The following is a 9,572-nucleotide window of genomic DNA, read 5'->3' as shown; positions in this document are numbered from 1 at the left end:
TTTTTTGTCAACAAATGGGCATGAGCAGGAAAGGGAGAAACTTCGAGCTACTTCAAGCTCTCATTGGACAGCACTATCATTGATCTGCATAAATTGCCAATTAAGAACAAAACGTACCACAGACCACATGTTCTGTATTTTAAATTGAGATTTAGTCTCAGAATGGATTTTAATAAGATCATAAAAGTAATTTACAAAAATTTTCAGTATCAAAATGCTCAAGAAATCTGTAAAATCTGTAAATTTTCCAAAAATCTGTATATCTGTAAATACAGATTCTTGGTCACAGCCTTACCTCAAAAATCTGTAAAATACAGAAAAATCTGTATATGTGGCAACCCTGACCGGACTGACAGAACAATTCAAAGGAAATTGTTAAGCGCGGTTTACACCAGAAGTGAGTTCCGTTCAACTGCATACACACTTTGTTTTGATTTCGATTGTCAATCCCATCGCTGAATGTCCTCATGGATAGCCTAATTATACTAAGAGTAAAATCAGCAGTGATTCAAATCGTTCGGGGCTGTCAGTTTGAATATGAATCTGAAACATTGAATTTCCCAGCAGCTGTTCTAGATTCAGTTTTTATACCAGTCAACTGTCAAAAAAATAAAACTGGTATAATGCTCCGTTCTATTTTCTGCAGATTTGAACCACGATTGAATCACGAGATTCAAATATTTTTCAATTGTTTTGGTGTATGGATGCGTCATTTTATCTACGGATCAATCCACTTTGCAATTCCGGCGCCTTTCTTGGCAGTAACATAATGATTTCAACTAATTGAAAATTTGGAAAACATGAATAGAACACTGCTGGGGAAACAAGCGAGTTTGTTCTATTTTGCTCCAGATGCAAACTAGAATAGTGGTCGAAAATTTAGAATCAAACTGAATCACTCCTGATTTCACCCTAAAGACACACTGGTGGTACAAGGACCGTGGTATACCACACTGGTAGAAAAAACATTTTGATTTTCATACACTGTAAACCGGCATTATGTTTCTGTTTCGGAAGCGAAGGAAATAGCTGGCGTTATTTCACCAAGTTCTTGGTTTGAAAAAAGGTAAGTCAGTAGTAATATTAATAAGAAAGTATATTCAATACAGTTGTTTTTTCTCGCTATTACAGGATGTTACTTATTTATCGCTTGCCATAAAATTATGTGAGAAAATGAACCATCGCCGACGCTGGTTAAATACCGCAGCGCTTCTAGCGAATTACACCACGACGCTATTCGGATGTATTTGTAGGGAGCAGAAACCTTGGCGGACGGCCACTAATGGATCGGGTGTGGGTTCCTTGCCTCAAACCAAACATCAGTTGCTCCTCGTTTAGGGATCGGAGACCTTGGCGGACGGCCACTCAAGGATCTTATTCTGTGCAGCTCACCTCAAACCAAACTTCAGATGCTCCGCGTATTTCCAGGGAGCAGAAACCTTGGCGAACCACAACTCATGGATCTGAGCCTGAGCGGCATACTTCAAACGAAACATGGGTGACTCCACCTTGCATCACACTCCTCTTTAATGTAGAAAAGTGCTAGATGTTTGCTTTATATTTTATTTTACCGATCTAAATACACTGAATTGTGCTAATTCACAAGAATAAATGTTTTTATTACATACAAATTCAAAGAAAATCAAGAATCCAAATTTTCCTTCGCTGTAATGCTAAAATGGGTATTGTTTACTCCTTTTCTCAAATTAAAAATTTCCAATAAAGAGTAAAATTTACCCTTGATTTTGACGTACAGGCCGTTTACCCATTAATGAGTAAACGCTGTTTACTCTTTTAATGAGTTGAACTATTTAACTTCATAATGGGTACTTTTTTACCCATTAAAGAGTACTTTGCCGGCACAGTGTAAGTCTTGCCTTATGAAACCATATGAATTCATTATATTTTCATTTCATAAGGTGCCAATGGGAATCATTAGTTTGCCTTATGAAATTCATACTTTGTGTAAACTTTTCATAAGGTATTCTTATGAACAAATCCTGTTCATTACAGCGTTCATCCTGACCATCTTGACAGCTAGCAAAAAATGGCTCACTTCTGGTTGCATTTTTTCCACGCCATCAATGTGAGTTTATTTCGACTGAAATAATTACGAATTCTAAATTATTTCCTTCTAACATCTATTTCAGCAACATTACAACAACTGGAATGTTAGAAGGATGACTGAAAATCTGAAAACAACTGCCTGTGCATGAATTCGGTGAGACCTCCGAAAGCGGAAACAACTCAACAAGTCCTTTAGTTTTGCCTCCATCAACAATGTACGGTGTCCTCTACTGTGCACAATTTGTACAAGGTTTGAAGACTTCCAGGTCCAGCTTCTCGTCCATACAGTGTAATGATCCTATGCCTGTGAATCAACATTATCCGGTTTCCTCCGGCTTCGGTATACGGTCACTGACATCAGTAACGGCCACCAGCATTAGTAGCCAAACGGCCAAATGATGCCGGAAAGCGATAGATTTCGATGAAAACCATCAAGGTAATATTCGACCACAAGGTTTATATTTGCGTATAGATAGAACTACATACAACCTTTTCATTTTTCAGATCAGGAAGACAGATGCGGTCACGATGATCTGCATTATCGTTCGAAACAGCAACTTGTCATTAAGAAGAAACCTCCGGTACACATATAGACTCCGAGCTTTGGACTGCAGTGTACAGGGTGTTCAATAAGTTCGAATACAAATGTTTGATCATTGTGTTTGTAAGCCCAATGTACATATTCTGTATAAGTATTGGTGTCAGCGTTAGCGGTATATATACGCTAACGAATGTGTGTGGTGTTGACATTCTCTCACTTGTTGTTTGTTTTTTAAGCGCGGTGAAAATGGATTGGGGCATTGTAAACAGCATTTTTTGAAGGTCAAAATCATTGCGGTGTACTACAAAACTGAGATTTTGGGGAAGATTGATACCCCCAGTGGCCCGGTGATAAGACGGAGATCAGCCCTGTGTTTCAATAGAACGATAAGCCTTTATACACGGAAAATGTGATTTAAGCCTTATATGGGGACAATTTCATCGACTTTTTGGACAAAGCTTTGCGACCTCCCAGCTTCCCGGATTTGAACCCTCTTAACTTTCTTGTTTGGTCCTTTATTATGTTAAAGCTGTACGAATACAAGGTCAGTAACTTGGACCAGTTCCAGACGTAATTCTCAAAATCTGGAACGAAATGCCCATGCAGACCTTGCGTGCCGCTTGCTTTGGATTTCAGAAACGTTTGAAGCTCGTGAAGAAGTATAAAATAGAGGTCATTCCAGAAGAAATATTGCAAACGTTCCTTATAAACAATACTTTCAATGAAATGTAACCGGGAAAAGAAATAATTTAATTACAATTTTTAAACATTTTTTGAAAGTGTATTCGAACTTATTGAACACCCTGTATATTCACATTATATTTCGAGTGGATAATTAGTAGGAATGCAACTTAAAACGCACTCGTTACGAGATTTCACGAGATTCAGCAGCTGATTGGGGCAGGAATGTATGTTAACCATCGTAAAGTCATGTAGAGTCTCGCGCATTTGTGCGCCATCGTGCAGCATGGAAAGAGAAATTCGAAAAGCGGGAAATGTTTGACAGCCGGAGAACTGCAATATAATTCTGATTATGGGATTGATTTCAAAATATCCCGCTACTCGCTTGAGAGCAGAAAAGCGGCTCTATCCGCAGCACCCAGCTTAAACCATTATTTTTTTTCCCGGTAGAAATTGAAGTAGTGGTTGTGACAGGGTTATTAGTTCCTGGTTGTGATGCATTCATCCGAGAAAAGTCTCACTACTACATACAGAAGTTCAAATTGATTGTTCTGTCAAAAATTTCGACTGCATTAAACACTGCTTTTATTACGCATTAAATGCTAATGTAATGCTAATTTAATGTTAATAAACATTTTATCTTGCAGCATTAACGATGCTGATATAATGTTGAATAAGAGCTTCGAAACATTTGCAGGGCTGTTATAATGCTTTGAAGCATCATTGATGCTCATTTAAAGCCTAAAACTAATGCTTACGGTTACTTGGCTAAAGTGCTCAGTGCAACTTAGTGTTGCTGATGTTCGTAAAGAGCGAGTGGTGCTCGCATAAAAAAGCTCAGTATGACTTACTATGGGGGCAGCATGGACTTTGTCCAAGGGCTTGACGACCCCTCCCCATGGCCACTGCGAGTTAGACCGGGACCATCGTCCCTAACCCCTAATCCCAAGGCGTCAAGCGACCCGTGCCGAGGGGATGCATGGCCAGGGGGGTGAAATAATAAGCTAGGCCTTTAAGGTGAGTTACGGCGGCGTCCAAAAATGGCAGCCACAATGGCCGTGCTATCTCTCACCTCGCGTTTTTGCTCGCACAAATGTGAATATTTAGGCGGTTAGCACATCTGGAAACCATTTTTTCATGTATGCTGCAAGTGAGCAAAAGTGAAAAACTACTTTTTGCTTTTGTCTGTCGTTTACTTTTCAAGTTATGTGCCCTCAAAAGTGCTATGTAGATTTGAAATTGGGCTCCAACGCGATTCACCTTAACGGAGCCTGTGGGGTACCTGGGCACCCTCCACAGTAATTGTCCCTTACCGCGTTATGCTGGGCTCTGGCGTGGTGGACCTCTTTTCCCGAGCAACTCGTGGGACCAAAATGGAAAACCAAGTCAATTCTTCAATTAGTGGTAGTAGTGTAGGCGACAACCCCTTCGCAAGAGGTGGGTTGTTCAGGTCTCCGCCTAGGAGGCCAGAGGCAATAGTCGGCAGCTCAGTGCGCAGCGCCAGCGTGGGTCACTCAACCTTCCTCTCGGCTATAAAAACGCCGGAAGGGGTTATTGACGGCCCATGGCTTGTGAAGGCGATGAACCGCAAACGCGATGGGCTTTCGGCCTTCGAGGTGGCGACGGAACAGCTGGACGCCATCATCGACTTTGCGTCATCGAAGCATAATATCAGCAAGGACCTCAAGAGGAGCTTGCAGAAACTTCGAAAGTCGATGCTGGACGCCAAGCTGGAGAGGGCGGTCGGGACGGCCAAGTGTAAACCCGTGAAGTCGGCGGAGTCGAGGTCTATCCAGCCTGAGGCTCAAGGATCTGCGGACTCGGGCAAGGTCGAGTCGACCGAAGGCGTGCCAGCTAAGACGGTGGTGCCAAAGTCTACCCGGACTGAGGCTCTAGTATTTGCGGGTACGTCGGGGTGACTACTCCAACGGAGCAGACACAAAAACGGGGGAGACAGTCTCCAGGGGATGAGCTCCCTGGGGGCCGCTCCAAAACGCGGAGGGTTACTACCCCGAACAAGGGTAGTGGGGCTGGGAAGCTGAACCCCGGTCAGGTACCTCCAAAACCGGGGGAGGAAGGATCTGGAAAGGTCCGTCCACTCAGGCAAGACGGTGGTAAGGGGTTACGGCAGGCTGAAAGTTCTCAGCCGCACCAGACCAGAAAAATAGAGGGGAATGACGCCTCCTGGACCCTGGTCAAGAACAAGAGGAAACCGAAGACGTCAAGGGCCGAAAAGAAGGCCCAGGCGAATGAGGGTAGCAAGAAGTCTAGGGTAGGCGCCAATCGCTCCAGGGGCGATGCCCTAGTCATCACGGCGGACGAGGCTAAGTACTTGGATGTTTTGAAGGCGATGAGGAGTGACGTCAAGCTCGATGAACTCGGCGCCGACGTACGTCGAATAAGACGCACCCGGATGGGCGAGATGATCCTCGAACTGAAGCGGGGCGTCTCGCAAAAGGGCGCCGTCTACAAGAAGTTGGCGGAGGAAGTCCTAGGCGAGACGGTCAAGGTAAGGGCACTCACGACGGAGGTGAATCTAAGGGTTAAATAACTGGACGAGATCACCGAAGTCGAAGAGCTCGTCACGGCACTGCGGCGACAGTGTGAAGTGGAGACGCCCACCGCAGTCGTTCGGCTACGGAAAGGTCCGGCAGGGACGCAGGTAGCATTGGTTCGGCTATCTGCAGCGGACGCCTCCAAGGTAGTCAAGTTAGGGAGCGTCAAAGTGAGATGGTCGGTATGCCATGTGCGCATATACGAGCAACCCGAAGTTTGCTTCAAGTGCCTGGAACCGGTGCACAAGCAATGGGACTGCAAAGGCTCTGACAGAAGCAGTCTCTGCCGACGCTGCGGATTGGAGGGACATAAGGCACAATGCTGCACGAACCCTCCCAATTGTTTGATTTGTTCCAGCAAAGCTGTGAACAGCAAGTACCCCATGGGGGGTTCGATGTGCCCGGCGTTTAAGCGTGCTGCAAAATCAAAGTGCAGGTAACGCAGCTGGCTTGCTCGGCCTCGCCCGAGTGTTTGGTGTGCGCAGGTTTAGAGGAAACGGTGGAACAGGTGTTGTTCGTGTGCTCACGTTTTCGCGCAATGCGTGACCACATGCTTGCCACATGTGGTCTGGACACTACCCCGGACAACCTAGTTCGGAGGATGTGTAAAGATGAAGTTGGCTGGAACGCCGTTTTATCGGCTATCGCCCAAATCGTCTTGGAGCTACATAGAAGGTGGCGCGTGGACTCAAGGATGGCTAGTTCAGGCGCAAATAAGAGGTGGTCCAAGGGATCGGAGTCGGCTTCATGGGTCATACCGGTGGTCATACTCTGTGGTCGAACTCGATCCTTTTACCGAACAAGTGGCCGCGCGAAGAACAACATGGTATCGTCGCTTTCGCGGCGTCGGTCAACCGGGCGGGTTCCGAGCCCGAGGACGGAAAGGGGTCCTCGTCAAGGCTGGGGCAGGCGTAGGCACCGCGTCGGCAAGTCCCTCTGTGTGCTGGCGAATAGGCCCTATCGCAGAAAGGTAAATTTGGGGTGCACGCGGCATCATCATTCTTGATACCAGTCGTGCAGAGGGAAGCAGGCGCGAAGTCGACCCTTCCCACCTTCCGAGGACATAGGGCGTGGTAAGGCCACCTGGAAAGCCGGCAACGCGCTGGCACGATACCATGGTGTTCTTCTAAAAAAGCGAGTTACGATGTTTGGTGCTGCAAGGATGCAACTTCGGTTCTTGCGTGACTTTGACCTGCCCTGAGTCGGCAGTCTCATCCGGGTAAATTTAAGCAGAGCTAACGGTCCTTCTTATTGAAGGTGGCGCTTAAGCCGTCAGCTTAAGAAAGCAGGACAGAACGTTACATTTTGGCGCCCAACGTGGGGCCACGGAATTAGATTGGGTCCTAGAGACCAGATTAGATTCGAACTGAGTAGAGTTTTCATATTAGTATTTTGGAATTGGGTCTTTTAAAGTTAGTAGAATATTAGAATTGGCCCTGTCTTGGTATAGTATTTTCGAATTGGTTGATTGAATAATCTAACTGGTTTGGTATAGGAACAAATTTTGAATTAATTTATTAAGAATTTTGGTTAGACTTAAGATTGAATTCGGAATTAGTTTAGAATTTGATTTGTTTTTTTTTTTTTTTGTAAATATATTTTGATTTCTTTGCATTATTCCGTAGGTTAAGTAACTGCTGTCATTCTCGCGTTTGTCAATATACGAATTTATATTCTAGTGAGAAGTGATCTTTTTGAAACTGCTAATTTTAGTTTGCTACTAACTAGTGCATAAAATGGAGTGGTATCGAATTTATGCCGATGACCTCGACGAAGAAGAGCTCGATTATGAGCTGGCAATTCGTGCGCGGCCGCTGGTTGGCAACTTGGAGATTCGCCGTAGGGAACTAAGGAATCTACTTCGTGATCCGAATGCGACGAGAGCGTTGGTAGTCGCCGATCACCAGATGCAGGCGGACCTCGCGATCGTTCCATACAAGCTGCAAGAAATTGAGAGAATTATGACTGAAGCTCCAAATCGGTACGTGATTTCTAGATTGGTACATTACCATCAAAGAATCCGGCGGTATATTCCCCATGATGGCGTGGAGCTCGAGAACCGTAGACTGTTGTTAGATTTGGTTACACGTCTGGGCCAACGATTTTTTGAGATCGATTTTCGTGCGATGGAAACGCCACTGCCAACGACTGAGTTTAGGGCCCGTCCAACAGATAATGCTACCAGGTTCTCTCTGCCAACGAACTTCTCCGATGGAGGTGGACGAGAAATCAACCGGTTGTTGCCGAACCCTGTACGGTGAGGGCCTACTAGTTCACTGAATCTTGAAGGTGCGGTTGGCGGCATAACAGGATCGCCAATGGTGAATCCCGAACGGACCTTCGGTGTTTCCGAACCGGCATCGTTGAATCAAAACCCGGCATTAAGTAGTGCCATACCAGCATCGTCTAATCTCGGACCAGCTTTAACAGATTTAAATCCGAGAAGTGATGTATTCGATCTTCAAATGGAAGTAGGACCTCAGCCAAGGTATACAGGTGCAATTCCTCGTGTGGCGCGTCCTTCTGTTCCAGAATTTCTACAGTCACCACCAAGGATGGTGTCGTCGTTGAATTTCCAATTTCCAAAGCCACTGGTGCGGAATGAAAATGTTCGTGCTTTCGTTCCGATACAAAAACACGAGAGAACTGGGGATCAGCCAAATCCGACATTGCATCCAGAGACAGTTCCTGCGTATCCAACTGACGACGGACAGCGTCCAAAAAGTCGCGAGGCTCATCAGTCATCGAAGACAGAAGCTAAAAAAATAAATATGAATGAATACGTGCATTTATCTCAGGTAGAAGCGTTCGTGAAAAAGTATGTTGGCCAGTTGACCCAACAGGGAACACAGTTTTCGATGGGACCGGAAAATGCAATGAATTACCTGACAGAAGGAGTTGGAGAATTACGCTTGGTAGATCGGGAAGTGGAAAACCTATCAAGAGGCAGATTGGTTTCTCGACCGTTACGTGAACCTAGCCCTCCCTTCAGCTGAGTGGACTTTGTCCAGGGGCCAGAAGCACGCCAAGAATACCGATAAACCAAACCCGGACAATCCCTGCTGGTGAGGTTCGTTTTGACCCAGCCCAACTTGGATATATGCGAAATCCGTCCACAACGGTGGAGTCACCCAATCTTCAGAGATATCCAATCGACGCTGACGGGTATCGGGGTAACTTTTATTCCAGAAGACAACCACATCAACAGTGTGCGATCATTGAGAAATGGCCAAAATTCAGTGGGGACACAAATTCTGTTCCAGTCAGCGATTTCTTGAGGCAAATCGGTATTCTTTGTAGGTCTTACGCAATTAGTAAACCAGAGCTTCGAATGCATGCGCACTTGTTATTTAAAGACAACGCATCGGTTTGGTACACAACATATGAAGAGAAATTCGATTCCTGGGAGACACTAGAGGTGTATCTTAAAATGAGATATGATAACCCTAGCCGCGACAGATTGATTCGCGAAGAGATGCGTAATCGTAAGCAACGCCCTAATGAGCTTTTCAGCGCCTTCTTAGCTGATATGGAGATGTTGGCCCAACGAATGATACGGAAGATGACCGAGGTCGAGAAGTTCGAGATCATCGTAGAGAATATGAAGCTTTCGTATAAGCGACGCCTAGCGTTGGAGCCAATTCACTCTATCGACCATTTAGCTCAAATGTGCTATAAATTTGACGCTCTTGAGCATAATTTGTACCAAGGATACAACCAGTCCAAAC

At 45.2% G+C, this 9,572-nt stretch overlaps 1 long non-coding RNA gene across 1 annotated transcript; it reads left to right on the top strand.

Moving 5' to 3' along the window:
* The first annotated feature begins 474 nt into the window (after positions 1 to 474).
* LOC134211784 (uncharacterized) lies at positions 475 to 4,924 on the top strand. The gene is made up of 4 exons (XR_009979098.1): positions 475 to 1,066; positions 1,132 to 2,086; positions 2,151 to 2,503; positions 2,572 to 4,924. It is a non-coding gene; the product is annotated as an uncharacterized LOC134211784 (long non-coding RNA).
* Positions 4,925 to 9,572: the final 4,648 nt, after the last annotated feature.

The sequence above is a fragment of the Armigeres subalbatus genome, chromosome 2, assembly GCF_024139115.2.
Source record: "Armigeres subalbatus isolate Guangzhou_Male chromosome 2, GZ_Asu_2, whole genome shotgun sequence".
Lineage (NCBI taxonomy): Eukaryota > Metazoa > Arthropoda > Insecta > Diptera > Culicidae > Armigeres > Armigeres subalbatus.
Note: the sequence above shows the minus strand (reverse complement) of the source record. Positions and strands in the feature narration are given on the sequence as shown.